Source organism: Ursus arctos, unplaced genomic scaffold (assembly GCF_023065955.2).
Source record: "Ursus arctos isolate Adak ecotype North America unplaced genomic scaffold, UrsArc2.0 scaffold_8, whole genome shotgun sequence".
Taxonomy (NCBI): Eukaryota; Metazoa; Chordata; class Mammalia; order Carnivora; family Ursidae; genus Ursus; species Ursus arctos.
The window spans coordinates 79,822,575-79,839,332 of record NW_026623100.1 but is presented as its reverse complement, the minus strand read 5'-3'; the positions used below and the strand labels follow the sequence as shown (position 1 = coordinate 79,839,332).

At 49.0% G+C, this 16,758-nt stretch overlaps 2 long non-coding RNA genes across 2 annotated transcripts in view; one reads left to right on the top strand and one right to left on the bottom strand.

The window, feature by feature from the left end:
- The window catches only part of LOC130543096 (uncharacterized), an 82,335-nt gene that overhangs the window by 22,141 nt on the left and 43,436 nt on the right, over positions 1–16,758 (bottom strand). The gene's annotated exons all lie outside the window — the stretch shown is intronic.
- Positions 323–9,728, top strand: LOC130543097 (uncharacterized). Its single transcript, XR_008958142.1, has 3 exons — positions 323–693; positions 1,162–1,244; positions 8,431–9,728. It is a non-coding gene; the product is annotated as an uncharacterized LOC130543097 (long non-coding RNA).

Sequence of the window (16,758 nt, the reverse complement as noted above, 5' to 3'; positions counted from 1 at the left end):
CAGCCAGCCAGAGTTAGGTGCCCCTCACAGAGCGGAGATTCACAAACTTCACAGGGAATAGGTGTGGGGGAGGGAAGGTGGGGAAACAGTCTCTATTGTTTTTATAATAATCCCTTCTCGTTTTCTATACTGTAGCCTTCAGTCCATTAAATGCAATTTCCTGGCATCACCCAAGCTTGAAAGGCCAGATCAAAAGTACAGAGTGTCCCAGCTGTGTGGGCCTTGTTCAAACTGAACATTAACCACAGCCCTTGCAAATGATTTATTCCATGTGAGACCTGGAGACACCCTGTGCGCTTCCTCCCTGCGGGACTGGCTTTATTGTTCGCCCTGCGCTGCAGTGGTGAAAACATTTCCTTCATGCACTCGTCCCCCTGCAACAGAACAAGCGGGCCCCTCCCTGGGTTTCACACCTCTCTGGCGTGAAACTGGGGGAGCCCAGGGTTCCCAGACAGACTGACAGTATGCAGCAGGTCCCTCTGACTCCTCATGGAAGGAGCTCCCACAGAAAGAGTCTGAATTCATGTGATGGGAAATACACAGGCACAGAGAGCTCAATTCTGTGCCGATGATCACATCTCAAGATCGTGTCTGAGGAACAAGAAAAGACACAGGAGACCTGGAGCACACAGTGATCTGCAGAAGGCAGCAGTGGCTGTAGCCAAGGCAAAAACAGCAAAACCGAGGGGGAAGGTGAGCGTGGGGTTGAATCGAGGACCCTCACGGTAACTGCTCGAGGACACTGATGGCCTCTGGCTTTTCCTGTTCATAATGGCTTCTATGGAATGTATATAAACTTGTTAAGGTGTGGCCAAGGGAAGAGCACTGAACTGAGGGCCAGAAGCCTCCAATCCTATTCCATCTCTTTCGTTAACCAGCCCAAGGCATCTGGTCTTTCTTGGCCTCAGGCTCCTCATTTGTTAAAAATGGGAACGGTGATCCTGAAATCCTACCTCTGACAGTTGTGGCAAGAACCAAATGAGATTGGGGAAGAAAAGCTTCTAGAAAGATAAAACAACAGGCAAATGGAAGGGGTTGTTTTTACCAATTAAACAAAATGACCAAAAGGTTAAATGGATTCACTTGGTAAAATATAAATAAGCTAACCAGTCAGAGCTCGCCACAAGGTCCCTGGTGACTGTCATCCCCTGTTTTCCACAGAACCAGTCAGACCAGAGAAGCAGCAGGTCCATCCACGTTCCCACTGCAGACCCCCTACCAGCATCCTCTACCTGCGGGTTCAGGTAAGCCACACGTTCTTCCTCTAACCTCTCTGGTCACAACCTAGGTTTCCAAGACAAGCCTGCCAAGCAACACCTGCATCTCAGCGGGGGTTTCGAGATGCCCCGACTGTCTATGGAACCCAAAGGGACAGAGGTGTAATGGTAGCGAACACACAGGTTGGTACTGTGCACGGACGAACTACCCTGTGTCCATTCCTCCTCGGGACCCTATTCCGCCAATGAGACAGTTCTGAATAAACCTCATTTCAACAGAAACGTACACCATTATTGCTGAAATAAAAACCACTGTCATAGATATATTCTTTTGGAAGCAAGCAGTACAAAAGAAATGGTAGGACCCGTGACACCAAAGAAAAGGAAAAGACATCAATTTGTCTCTTGAAACCCAGATAACCAAAGCTTTTAAATGTACAAGTCAAAATGCAGTGTGTGACAAGAGGAAGACGGTAGGATTCAGCTCCTAAACTTTCTTCATTCACGGTGTCCCTAAGTCTCAGTACTTTGTTCAGTGTCCCTGCACCAAAAGCAGTATCCAGTATGTCTGCTTATAAAGGAGTTAGATTAGCATTTATAACCAAGAAGTTAGCAGCCATTTTAAAAATAAGACAAAAAATGAAAGAAAAAATAACATGTCTTTCCTATTCTAACATGATCACTTACTAGTGGGTGTGTGCACCTGTTGGGCTCATCACCATCTCTTAATCCTTGGATTCAGAGTGGACATCACCACCCTTATTTACTACTTCATACCGATTTTCCTGCCATAGTTGCTTCTTATCTTAGCAACCTTCAGAAACCCAGCTTTGCAAAGATATATTATTAAAAGGATTGTAGCATGACCCAGAGTCAAAAATGAACCATCTCAAGCTAGTAGTTCACACACTCTCTGACAGCTACAGAACATCACCGTGTTTCCTGAGAAACACAAAATCAAACTCAAAAATTTAAACATCCTGCAAGGTCCACTTAAGTTCACATTGGCACCCCGGGGTGGTTCAGAGGCCAGAGTGGGAATGGCAGGTCTAGTAAAAGATCCCTAGGCTGGGCAGCCAAAAGCATGAGCTCAAGTCTTGATTCTGTCTGCAGTAAACGGGGCAACCTGTTGATCAAGCAGCAAACCATTCTGGGCTTCAATTCTCCATCTACAGAAGGGAAGTGAGGAAGGACCCTGAAATCACAACTTACTTATAATCCCCTCCTATAGAGATGGGCCCAAAGGACTTCACACACATTTTCAAAATGATATAGAGAAAGGGGACCATCAAACCATGCTCTGGTTCCCAAAAAACAATCCACGGAGCTCATGAAAAACAGAGACATATGCTGTGGCTTTGGGAATTCTGATTCAGATCTGAGATGGGGGCCTGAACATGTATTTTTTTTTATTAAAGTTCCTCCAGATGATTTTTGTTGCCTGGATTAATTTCGGAATCATTTCCTACTGACAACACAGCAAAACTGACAGCCTCGTGCTCCAAAGCACAAAGTCAGCACAAAATGTTTGTGCATATTAAATCCTATCTCATTAATTGCTTTTAATGATACTTCATCACATTCTCTTATCCCTTTTAATTTGGTCACATCATTCAAGTGGGCTTAATTCCCACTTTCTCATCAGGATAGCCATGAGGCCTCACCCTGTCATCATAGAGCTTATGAAGTCACCCAGTGGGGCTGGTACCTAGTTCCCAGCTGTCTCTTGGCAAAAAGTAAACATATATTTTCATTTTCATAATACTTTTTTTTAAGTCTCCTCCAAATGTCTGCATTTTCTTAGACACTTTGACTTCAGTGACACACAAGTTCGGGGTCAAGATTCCAAACAATAATGAGGAAAGGGCCACCAGCTGCTCGCTCTGTACTGGCCTCACTTTCCCTACTCCAAAAGGAGTCATGAAATCCTATGCAGAGAAACTGTTCCTTCTCTACTCTTTTCTCACTAAACTCAGCTAGATGGCCATAAGGGACATCTGGAAGGGTGGTCATCAATGAGAGTTGTTTTTTTGTTTTGTTTTGTTTTTTAATGTGAAAAAAAAAAACTTTTTTGAAACAATATCCACAGACTCAAAGTTTAGCTCCGTCATAAAGCATTCCCTCTTTGGAGAGGTTTAGGTGCTGGTTACAGAGTTCAATGTTTGGGTTTGGGTTCGAGAGATTTTTTTTTCCTTGCTAGTTATACAAAAGCCATAATCCATGGAATATAGTAGATATCTCTTGGGCCTAGTTCTCCATGCTTGCGAACACTTAAAATTGCACTCGTGGCGCATAAAAGATTTATAATGATCTCACCCACAAATATAAATTTTATCCCACACAGGATAGAAAGACCTAGAAGCAGAAGCAGTGAACAGCTGAATGTGAGCACAGAATCATAAATTCATAACACTTACAGCTTTTTAACAACCCCATCATAAATGTGACTGACTTCAATTTAATTTATGGGATTTTGCAGCCGGGTCCAGGAATGTCCTCTAAAAACTAAAAATTTAAGAACAACAACATATAGTTTGGATTTCCATGAAAATGTCTATGATGTCGGTTAACTGACAGTACAACATATGGGCAGTCCACTATTGATGGGGTATTCATTGCAGCAGACTACAGGGGTCAAAAGGCTCAAAACACCAATGTCAACAATGGTACACATAACAGTGGGTTTCTAAGGAAACCATCCAATAGAGCAGAAATGGCCTTATTTTTTGTAAGATGAACAAATCTGGACTCAAAATCCTCCCTAGCTAAGTGATTAGCTAGCTAAGTCACTTCTCCCTAGCTAAGTGATCAGGATTTAATCCTCCAAACTTCAGGTTCTCTGAACTAAGATGTTTATCGAGCTTTATTATGCACTAAGCACTATGGTAAATGTTCACATGTATTATCTCATTTTAGCATCACTACAACTTCATGGTGCTTTTTAAAATCCCATTTCACACATGAGAAAAATAAAACACACAGAGATTAGCCTTTTTCCTAGATCTTAACAGCTAGTAAGCGTGGTGAGATTTGCACGTAGGCTATCTGACTCCAAAGTTCTCATCTTGACCATTACCCTAAAATTGTTCACTATAAAATGCAAGTAACTCAATCCACTTCAGAAAAGAATGTACTAATGTATAAGGTACCCAGGACAGTGCTTCTCCGTTCCCTTTTCTGAAATAAATGATATCTCATCCACCATTGCTTTCAATAATTCATTTCATTTGCCCAAATTTAGGTGACAGGACCTGTCAAACAACAGCCACCAATCCACCTAAGATTTCTTTTTCCAATCACCCAGGCACAACCCTATCTCAACATGGGAGCCAGACTGTGACAAACCTCTACTCAGCCCCTTCAGTCCTAGACTTATAGGGTCACATTTTGTTAGGTTCTCAGTTAGGGTGCAAAGAAAAGGCTGGGTCTCCTCTGGGAACCCCCAAATGTATTCGGTAATTCTTTACATGAGGAGCACATAAACGATGGCTGAGTATGTAGTACACGCCAGGTACTGTGCTATGTGTCAGAGATATAAGGGCAAATATAACCCAGACATTGTCCTCAGAGCTTATGATTCAGGAGGAGACAGACAAGGAGCAGGTGACAACATGACAGTGTGGAAAGCACTCCTGAGGGGGGACGCCTAACCCATCAGAAGGAGCCTGGGGTCAGGGAAAGCCTCCTGGAAGACGTGATCTCTGAGCTGGCACAAAGCCTGGAAAGATAACCCAGAGAAAGTTCAAGAGAAGCCACATAGGGAGGCACAGTGATGGTGCACAGCTGGCGATCAGGATGGGCAGGACACAGGCTTGGCGCTTGCAAGCAGGGTGGGGAGGAGGCAAGAGCTGGGAGGAACGGGGAACAGTCAGGAGTCATGGCCACAGCTCCCAGCACAGGCAGTGAAGAAGCAACATTAAGAGTGGGAAGGAGACAGGAGACAGGCATGACGGTAACCAGTGTCTTACTAAGATGAGGCATCACTAGCTCACTCAGTGAGCAAACTCCACAAGCTGCCACAAAGTGTGTGCTAACACATTCTGTGACTTTACTATCAGCACTGAAAATAGAAAAGACTCAGCACAAAATGACTGCACATCTCTTTGTTCTGGATACAACCCAATTAGAACTGAACAAAAAGACTTGAGAATGAATCAGAAAACTGATGTACTTATTCAAACTTAGGGTATCAATTTTATTTGCAGCAAAAGTTGGGAAATTCTAATGGTCTAAGCCTTTTCCTAAAGTCTGGCCCACAAGGAATAAACATTCCGTATCCCAGTATTATTTTGCAAATAATACTTTGATTAACAAACTTGATGTATATTTCTGTATGCACAAGGCAAAATTCCATCAGGTAAAAAGCACTTCATATTTTAGGGAAAAAGAGCAAAGAATAATAACTTTTCTTTCCTCTGAGTCTAACAGCTAATTTCCATGCTGGACGATTTTTTAATAACATTGGCTACACTGTGGGATTTTAGGAAGTCCTCATTTAGTTTTGAACCCTCTTAAGTTATAATTTTCCTCTGAGCTCAGATGGATCTTTTATCTGTTGTATCCTTAATACCCCTGCTAATCTTAGTATAGAAAAGCTTCGTAATTTGAAAAGGAGAAGTTTAACAAGACATGAAGCTGGTTGTTTGCACAATCAGAACATCTAATTGAGCTATAGTATTCTAAACCATGCTTGCGTGCAGGGAGATAATTTTTCCTTCATTTCCTACTTTATCAGAAAATTAACCTTCATTTAAAACACTGTGATCTGAAACACTTTTATAGCCACACTCTCTCTGCTGTTCACAAGAATTTGAATTTTAAATTTGCCATCCCAGTCTCTAAAAATGAAACAAACTGTGGATGGATGCTTCCAGGACCAGGTGTTTATGATCAAGCAGACATCAGAATGTGACCCGTGTCCAAAGCACTGCAGCTGCCAGCCACAGGGACTATGTAACCATGTCTCTTCTTCTTTTTCCAACCCTTGGTAAAATAATGAGGCTCTGACTTCGCACAGCAATCTGTTTGTCCGAGAACCTAAGAGCCCCGCAGATATTCCATTTAATTGTCTGAACATTGGAAGCATTTATTAAGTATCTGTCTTCACGGAGAACTTAACTTGGCCCTACATAAGCCGGACTCGAATCCCGTGATGGTGACGCAGAGCTGGCGGCAACACAGTGAAGTTAGGTAATTCATCTGACACACAGTGCGCTAAGCTGTAACCACTTATGACACATGTGTAACTAAAGTGGGCCCAAGTTCATCTGGGGTCACCTTGTCTCGTAATGTCCTGATAAAATACCCAAACTTCCAGCCTACAGGTTCCTGATAAGTCTTCCAATAATTCAGTCCCCCTCCAAAATTTCTGAAGATTCTTCGAGAGGTGAGAGGTGGAAGAGCATGCACTCTCACACCTGACCATCTATCATGGGCTGAACTGTGTCCCCTCAAAAAAGAGATACTCATATCCTAACCCCTGGTACCTGTAACTGTGACCTTACTGGGACATAGGGTTTGTGCAGATGATTCAAGTTAAAATGAGGTCATTAGGACAGGCCCTAATCCAATATGACAGGTGTCCTTAGAAGAGGAGGGAAATTTGGACACAGACACACAGAGAAAACGCCACGTGACAACACCAAGAGAGACTGGAGTGAGAGCTGTGAGCCAAGGAGCAGCAAGGATTGATGGCCACCACCAGAAGCTACCAAGAGGCAAGGAAGGCTTCCCCTACAGGCTTCAAAGGCAACATGGCTCTGACAACACCTTGATTTCAGACTTCTAGCCTCCAGAACCATGAGAGAATACGTTTCCATCGTCGTAAGCCACCCAGCTGGGGGTGCCTTACTTAGCAGCCACCTCAGCCATGACCTTCCACTCCCACGCTATAAGGTGAATGAGGATCCAGGTCTGTAACTCTCCAGAACACTCCTAACCTAGGGCTGTCACGAGCAACAGACTTCACTGAAGGTCTGGGCACAAAAGAGGGAAATTACTGCACAGAACCAGAAATAACATCCAACAAGACTGCTGCCAAAGCTCGTCACCACAGCATGGGTCTCAGGCTGTCCCCTCGCTGCAGGGCCAGCTCCTTCCCCAGTGCTTGTCCCCCCACCCGCCACAATTCCCAGCTGCAACTCCCATTCCTAGAATTTGCCCTTAAGCTCTGACTCATCTCATAGCAGAACCACTCCCAGACCCCAAGGAGGCACCTGTGTTCCTCCTATAGAAAACAGTTACTGGCCCTGGGTTTCAACATCCCAGCATGACTCTCCCCACAACCATGATCCATCAAATAACCAAAAGATTCCTTCACACATTTTCCTAAACTGACAGCCAAGGTGTCCTTCGCACAGGGACCCATGAGAAATGGTTTACAAATTGGATTAGAAGAACCTGCGGCGTCAGATTCACCTGCGGTGTTTGGTAAGAATGCAGGTTCCTGGTCTCCATTCGGGCCAGTGAATTGCAATTGCTGTAGGGATGTTTAGGATCCTGCATTTCAAAAGGACCCTGGTGACCGGGGGCCACAGCTTAAAGCCACCAGCACAAGCTGTACCGAGCTTCACACCAGTACTTTCCTTCCATCTACGTAAAATGGCACGAATACGTAAACAACATGGGAAAACCTGGGGTGTCCCCACGGGCAAAGTCAGACTCCGCTCCCTTTCCAAGTACCGTGACACTCACTCACCCTGGCCACCGTATTCCTTCCCCAACGAGACAGCTTTCCATGCATCCACCCGGCGGCCACAGCCTTTATTCCACCGGGGACTCCCCTCTGCTGTTGAAACTGACCCTGAGGGCATTTCTCAATGGAGACTCTGGGTGCTCCTGGTCAGAACAAACCACTCCCTCCTCTGCTCTTCTCTACTCCCAAGCGCCCCTGACAGATCATCTTTGACACTGGCCAGCCCACACATGTAGATCCTGGACTCCCCTGGGCCAGATACACCTCACTCTGGCCTGCCTTTGCCCCAGTATCTACTGAGACTTAGCAAGATCACCGGCATGTATTTCCTAGATTAACTTAATGAGATGATTCCAACAAGTGATTTGATCTTAGTAGGACTCACCTCTCAGAGTCACTCCCGTTCCTCTGCCAGTGCACCCTGCCCCAGCATGTGTGCTGAAATGTGCAGACGGTGGCCTGCTGCTGTCACTCACTTCTCTCTTTACTCTTTCTTTCCCTTCCACTCATCCACCCCAGGTAAGGAGTCATCCGCCCACTCAACAATGTTCACTGCACTCCTACTTCACTCTGGATGGCAGACATAAATAATTCACGGCTCTGTCACTGACAAAGCCATAGACCTGCAGAGAAGAGAGCAGTGAACCAGTAATATGGGATAACTCTGAACCACGTCCTATTGGGAGTCCAGAGGAGGGAGGGAACCTTCCAACTCTGCATGACCCAGCCAAGAAGGACAGCACAAAGGTAATATGAACCTAGTCTTGACACCACCCTGGACGAGGAAAGAGAAAGGCTAAATCCTTTAAGCGTCTTTTGCTCACAAGCTACAGAAACTGACAAGAAGCCTGGAATGACTCAAGAGCTATCTGGCGTGGGCATTACAACACTGACCGTATCTGCTGAGGGAGCTATGCAAGCTTTCTGAGCCTGTTTCATTGGTGATACGGACTCAGTAGTTTTTGAAACAAATATCGTATGTGAAGTCCTTAGCAACATGCATCATCAGCTCTGAAAAACTACACACATACTAAGGAAAAGGGGGGAAACTTGACAACGATCAGACCCAGAGCCAAAGGAAGACTGAACATCAAGCCACAGCAGGGCTGAAGCCAGGGCAGCTGTTCGCAGGATGGCCTCAGATGGCTCTGCCCCAGACACCCACGAGGTGGACCCGGGCACCAGCTGCAACTCCCAGCACAGAGATTCTGACTGACTAACCTGGGGCAGGGGCAGTCAATGTGACGGGAGACTGATGTTCAGCCATCCGACTTTGCAGACATGCCGGACAGGGGCCCCGACAGGCTCGGTATTGCTGGAACCTGGGGTCTGTGCAGAGCGGCAGAACAGAAAGGAGTGCGGATTTCATCCTACGGGCAGTGAGAAACTCCTGAAGGGTGCTAAGCCTGGAGCAACACTGGGTCTGTCCCTGGGACATGGATCTAGGATGGCTCCTCACAAGGCACTCTCAGGCATTCAAGCCCCAAACAAGCCCACCTTACCCTCCCTCAGGCCCTGCCCCTGCAGGAGGACCCAGGCCACCAGATAACTCTGGTCTCCTCCAGGTATCTGCAGAGTGGCCTTCTGTGGCCCAGGGTGAGATCACCCCCTTCTGTGACACAGGCCATGTCTAAATGGCACTCTTTTCCAGCAGGCACACAACTAAACGGCATGGAGATTCTGGGATACAAGATGCAATTTTCAATCTACTTGGCCCCCAAATTCAGCAGAATTTGGATCTTTTTAAGTGTTTTAAAAACAATCTGTGCTAATGGCACAATGTTCTTGCTAATGCCCTTTAAGGGCCAAATTTTCAAAAATGGCAAATAAATTTGTTTGTCGTTTCCATGTGTAGTTTTACGGGTGGGTATAAATACTGAAGCTGAAATAACAGGCTCATTTTTCCTCACATTGACACTTGGGATCAGATGAGGTGTACATTGGAAAGGTTATCACCCACATGTAAGGAGAAAGGGCAGGACCATTCTCAGCTAGGGGCACATGAGCCAGACAGAGTCAGAAAGGGGCTGTGAACACAGAACAGAATGTTCTCCTTATGTCAGTCCTTAAGAGAAACGGAGCTGTGCTGTCTACACAGCAGGCCACTGGAACAGATGTGGCTTGTTGCCTCACCCCAGCATCCTCTCCTCTCCTGCCCCACCTCAGCTATTACCCCAGACCACACTCTCCCCCCAAGACCCAGCATCTCCCAGGCTCTCTGAGCCCACAGGTACCAATGCCAGCTGCCTAAACTTGCTCCAGGAAAGCCTTGTTTGGGACCAGACTTCCCACCTCAGTGGATTCCCCCCCAGCCCCCTTCAGCCCTGGACTCAGGTTTGTTGCCTCCCCTAACCTCTGAGGTGCTCAGGAGTCGAGATGAGGCCTTCCCCACCAGCCCGAGCCCACTGGACTCCCACCCTGCCCCCATGCCAACCCTCCCAAGGAACTCAGGTAAGCAAGCAACTTTTGGGTCACCACATCCTGACTATTCCCGACTAGAAGAGTTAACATGAAAGACTCTAAAGCAAATGGCAAGATTCAAGACTGGGGTGTGGGTCTGGGAGCCAGACACCTGCAGTGGATGAGGCTGTAACCAGGGCACACACCAGAATGGTGCTACCAGAAGCTCAGAGCTGGCTGGTACCTTCTCCAATTGATTGGCCGTGCCCATGCCATGCCAGCTCCGGGTGCGGAGCCTCACTCACCCTGGCTGCAGCCACTTAAAAATGAGAAGAGTGAGATGGGCTGTGGGCAGCGCTGCACGAGGGCGGGGTGATGGAGGCTCCCAGCACATAAAGAAGCAGGAGAAATCACCCAGGACTGGCCTGTGCTTCCTCTTCTCTGGGGAGAGAAGGCACCCCCAGGGGCTGGAGGACAAAGCTAGCTCCATGTGCTGCTCTCACACCCCGAGAGCCAGCAGGGGTCAGAAGGGAGGAGGCGCTAAGGGCACTTTAGCAAGAGGTGAGGTGGCCACCAGCTCTCAGGCCACTCCACCCATAGGAATGCGTCCTGAGCAAACCATGGGGCTTCTGGAAGACAGAGGGCCTCAGGTCTTCCCTGCCACAGGAGCCCTCCCTCCCTCCAGCCTCACCCTGTCCTCAAACACTGCATTTGGTAACACGCAAACTGAATGCTCAGCCTCAACAGCCCTCCCTGTGAATGCGACCAGCCCACGACCTGCCCACTCCTCCACCTCTGTCCCGACTCACCACATTCCTGCACCCTGCCCATGCTTCTCTCCTCCACAGAACACAGCGCACACAGTAAACGCTTGCTAAAGGAAACACGTGTTTTATTTGTGAATCCCTTCTATGATCGCGGCACAGAACATAAGCATGAAGGCAGAGGCTGTTACTTCGTTCTCGAATCCCAACATTAATTCAGCGTCTGTTTGGATACTGAAGCTTTCCTAGGACTGCCAAAAAAACATAAAAAACTCTTCCACGAAGCTAATACCTGATTCGCAGATGAACTACATTTTATGGTCACCCATACAAGCTCTAGCTTATTTGAATGCCAAAGATTAGATTGTACTGGATGCCCACGCTCAAGTCAGGCCACAAAGAATTACTCAACAGAGGAATGAATTAGTAGATGTTTGGTTTGGAAGTTCCTGGCTTCACAAGTTAGTTTCGGTTACCAGGAATTTTCCAGGACGTTTTCTCTAGCTTTAAAAACCACATCTCATCCCACCATTAACTTTTTTTTTTTCTCCAGAGTTTCTACATTTAGCTTCAGGATTTATCAATGACATTTTCCCTAAGCAAAAAAAAGAAAAAAAAAAAAAAAGCCATCAGCCAACATCTTAGAAATGAAAAGTTGAAGCTTCTTCCTTTTCCGAAGCCACTGCTGTCCCGGAGAGCTCACAGGCTCCCCACCAGCTTCTCTCGGGCGGTTTTGAGGGAAACGGTGAACTTGGAACCCCGCGGCCCGCCTGGTCCCAATGCAGGCACCACCGCGCTCGGTGGACTCCTGCCAAGGGCCATTAATCACCCACAATCTAATTGTCCTAAGAAGCGTGCCCTTGAGTGTGTCCGTGTGCACACTCTGGGCTGGCTTTTGGCAATAAGCTGCCCTCATGAAGTCAGGTCCTCGCTTCCCGCGGGCCGTGTCATGGAGCAGAGGCAGGCTGCTCTTCCGGAGGGCGAGGGCGATGTGCGGCAGGGCACGTCGCTGCCAGCCACCAGCCCTGGCCAGAAGCCGTGCGGGCCCCTGGCCCAGCCAGGCAAAGAGGTGATGTCAAATGTTCCTGTTGCGAGCTGCCTTCTGACTAGACGGAACTCTGGGGTCACGGGAGAGCAGCTTCCCTGCGGAGCCGCGCCTCCAAACCCCGTGGCCCACTTGTCTTCTTCAAGAAGCACTTCCCTGGGTTTTGCCAGAAACATAAAGAAGGGTCTTACCCCACTAAGTGGTGCTTACAGAAAAAGAGTACACACTACTGAGTCTACCCTGAAGCTGGCCCCCCCTTTCCCCGCTGTGAAGTTTTTATGAACAGAGAAAATAGTTACTTTATAAACAAACACCTTGAAAACTACCCTGTAATAGGGGTCTGCATATTGGATTTGTAAGAAAATAACTATTACTCCGTTGTTTTTAGGACACTGAATTTTGCAAATGAACTTTCTTTGCTACTGAAATAGTCAACCCAGCATCCAAAGACAATTTCATCCAAAGATAAAGTTTTTCATCCCCACATGAAATAAATTTCAACACCCAGAAAAGCTATGCACTCACATGACCAAGAAAACACACTCGAGATTATAAACTTCCATGAGCCTGTTGCCTTGGCCCACTAGTCCCCCTGCCCCCTCAGTCCCCACACAGCCACAACCCACAAAGGCTGACAGCCCACCCTGGTGGTCCCCACCCCAGAAAACAGAGAGTCCAGTGGGGAAGACAGATAAACCAGGGAAATAAGCAAGTACATAAGCAGAAGTATCAGATGCTTTTAGACACACAAATATCCATGTCAAAGCCACTGTCACCAGATTCTCCCCATTTAGGGCTATCCCTAAAGAATCTAACCCTGAAGACCTCGATCCTCTAGTTCCCATCTCAGGATCCTTTAAAAGCAAAACAAAACACCAAAAACCCACTGGGGAGGGCTCTTCGTTAAAATACCATGAATCACACACACTCTGAATGATAAATAGTTAAACAGAGCTCAGCAAAAGCTGTGGGTTGTTTTCACTCACAGCATCTTTAATCGAAAAAAAATCCTACAAGCTAAATAAAGCCACGAGGGCCCGCTTCCGCACACAGATGCTGGGCGACCCCCACCCAAAGGACAAGGGGCCCAGTAACTACGTGCAAAGAGTCCTCCTGGCAAACCCAAGTGCTCGATTCCTCTTAATGCAGTGTCACAAAATGTGAGCCTGCAACCAGGGCTGGAGACACCTGCCTCCAAGACAAGGGTCTCCGCTCCTTTCTCAACTCCAGGGACACCAAGCCTGCTTCTCTCAGTGACTGGGTCCCTCTTACTGGTGACTGAGGGGTGCGGTGGCTTTGCCTCAGCATCAGAGCTGGAAAGAAAACACAGAGCACAATTTGGCTTCCGGAATTTTTCCCAAATAATAGGACAGCCTGCCTCTTAGGGCCGAAGCTCCCGCAAAAACAGCAGAGGTAGTGGTAAGAACACGAGCTTTAGAGTAAATCTGGCTTCCGGTCCAGCTCTGGCATCAACAGGTACCTGTGGCTTTCGCCCGGTGATGTCACCTTTCCGAACCTTATGAGAATGACCGCAGCCAACGAGAAGTGAGCACGATGCCAGGCGCTCTAGAGTAAGGTGAGCAAGCACCCAACCGCCGACAGACCGCTAGGAACTAGGAACGAAATCCTGGAGGCCTGGTTAAGTTCTATCCGTTCCACCTTTGTCTCGATGACGTAAAAAGACTTGGTTGTTGAAACAACCTGGCACGGTACCCCGTGGGCACGTCTGCTGTGGGAAGGACATATGCTTCTGGCATCTCGCAGAACAATGTCACCTCACGTCCAGGGGGCCAGGCGCGGGGCCAGGTCTCACGCGTGTCGCAGCCGGAGCTACCAGAAGCCCAGAAGCCCAGATTCCCTGGGTCCTCCCCCCCCCCCCCCCCCCCGGCTCCCTGATGGCCTTGGGGCGTCTCTCTGCACCGCACTCAGGGAGGGGGTGTGAATTCCCTGCCCTACGGGGCGCTGTTGGGGGGGGGGGGCTCATCCTCTGTTTGTTCAGTGTTACTGCGGTCTGACTGACAGAACCGTCGGGTGTTCGAAGGGCACCCTGTGGTGGCGGGATTCCTGCGTACACTGTGGCAGGGATCCCACAATCTAGCCGACCCTTCCACGACCTCACACCTTTATCCTGCGGGCGAGTGTTCAAGGGCTACTCTCTCCGCAATCGTCAGTGACGTCACACCGTGTCACCAAGTACAAGCAGAGCCTCAGAGCCTACGGTCCCCCAGTGGGACACAGTGGGAAGTCTGCACCCTTCCGCCCGCCTCGCCCCGGCTCCCCGACAACCACTCTGCACCGTTTCTGCGTGCTTCACGTCCATTTCTCTTCGGTTTCACCGAGAAATGACACCGGACAGCACCGACCTGTCGCGGCCCGACTTACTTCGCTCTGCAGCATGTCCTGCGGGTCCACGCGCGTGGTCACAAACGCCAGGATGCCCTCCTTTCCCGCGACGGCTGCTTCGGGAGCGCGGCCGCTGTGAAGACCGTGGAAGCGGGCGCCCGGGCAGCGTCTCCGCATCCCGCTTCCCCTTCCTCAGCCCGGACTCAGAGGTGGGGCTGCGGGGCTAGAGGGGCGGCCTCTTGTACTGCGCGGAGGAACCTCCGCACAGTTTTCCCGCCGGCAGTGCACGGCTGCCCCCGCCTGTTCCCGCCTGAGGCGTCGGCCTCTCCGCGGGCCTGGGTCCCTGGGCGCTGGCGTTTCTCGACCTCCCCTGAGGCACAGCGTTTCTGTGTTCCCGTCCCTACTCTCTTCCCTGGTCCGTCTTCTTAAAGCCGGGCCCCCGTGGAGCCGTCTTCGGGGAGGCTGTCTCCGGGATGACAAAGGACGGCTGGGGCGACCACATGCCCACGGCCGGCACCTCCACAGCCCGGGCCCAGGCGGTACGCCTACCCCGCAGCTCTGCACCGTCCCTTCTGCAAAGTCCCCCTTCCGTGAGTCCCCAAGTCACGTAATTATCAACTAGAGCACTAAACTCCCCGCAGGGCTTGAAAGGAGGGCGGGCCCCTCTTCCGTGCCGACTTTTAATGGCCTCAGCCTTGGGCCCAGTCCTGCACTTCCTTGGTTTCGGCGGAGGCCTGTCTCGTTGGTCTTGGAGGACTCCTACGGCATCTCTATGGTCTTGGCTGTGGCCTGTCTCGTTGGTCTTGGAGGCCTCCTACGGCATCTCGATGGTCTTGGAGGACTCCTACAGCATCTCTTTGGTCTCGGAAAAGGCCTGTCTCGTTAGTCTTCGAGGCCTCCGGCGGCATCTCGTTGGTCTTGGAGGCCTCCTGCGGCATCTCGATGGTCTTGGCTGTGGCCTGTCTCGTTGGTCTTGGAGGCGCCCAACGGCATCTTGTGGGTCTTGGCTGTGGTCTGTCTTGTTGGTCTTGAAGGACTCCTACAGCATCTCGTTGGTGTTGGTGGAGACCTGCACTAGCACTTTAAGAGCTTGCCGGGGGGGCCAACGTGAGATTTGGTTTTGAACCGTGTATCTGTGGTAGCACGGTCATCGCCGAGGAGTTTGGTAATAATACAGCCTCAGCTCCAGCCAGGACTTAGAGAATCCAGAGTACATTTTAATTGGATGCGGGGTGGTAGAGACGCACTCATGTGTGCGAAATCCAAACGGCTGGGCCCCGCTTTCGTTTCCTGAGGCTGTGCAACAAAGCACCACAAGCTGAGTGGCTTGCACAACAGGAGCACATTGGCCCACAGTCTGGAGGCCAGAAGCCCGAGACCAAGGTGGCTGCTTTTGAGGGCAGGGAGGGGTCTGTGTGCCAGGCCCCTCTCCCTGTGTCCCCGCACAGTCTTTCCTCCGTGTATCCCTGTGTCCCAATTTCCCTTTGGTATGAGGACACCAGTCTTACTGGGTCACGGCTCACCCTAATAACCTCATTTAAGTTGATTACCTCTATAAGGACCCTGTCTCAGAATACAGGTATATTTTGAGGTATTGGGGTTAGGACTTAAATAGGTGAAGTTTGGGGATACACAATTCAGCCTACGACATCCATCATAAGGTGCAATTAGAGCCTGACCTTTGTCCTGCCCATTTCCACCTGCTCCCCTTCTCTCCCTGGACCCTTCTGTTTTCTCACTGCAAGCTCTTTGCCCGCACCCTTTCTTCTGCCGGGGTGCTCTTCCCTGGTCTGTCCGCCTGATGAACTCACCTACTCTAGATCAAAGGTCACTGCTGTCTGATTCCTGTCTGACAGCTATCCTGACCTCTAGTAGAATTATCCCATCCCATGTGCTCTTGTCTCATGGCCTCTGTAATCTTTCCACACTTACTGATTTTGCTTGGCTCTATTTCAGACTAGGCCATCAGCAGGTCAAAGGCAGGGCTGGGTCCTATCTAACTCTTCATCCTTTCTGCCTGGCTCACAGTAAATGCTCATTCACAGACAATATTGGTTGTCAAATGAATGAAATACCTTAAGAATCAACCAAAGCCCCAAATCATCATATTAAAAGTCCCCAACTTTTAGACCAGTTGCTGATGAGCAGGCCAAGAGAACTATCAATGGTGGAGATAAAAAAAAAAAAAAAAAAAAAGGTAATTCAATGGCTTCCACTCTCTGCTCTTCAGTAATTCTAGGCCACTTTGGGGAATCACCTGTGCAGAAGAGGCTAAGATTCAGTGGGGTTGGAGGA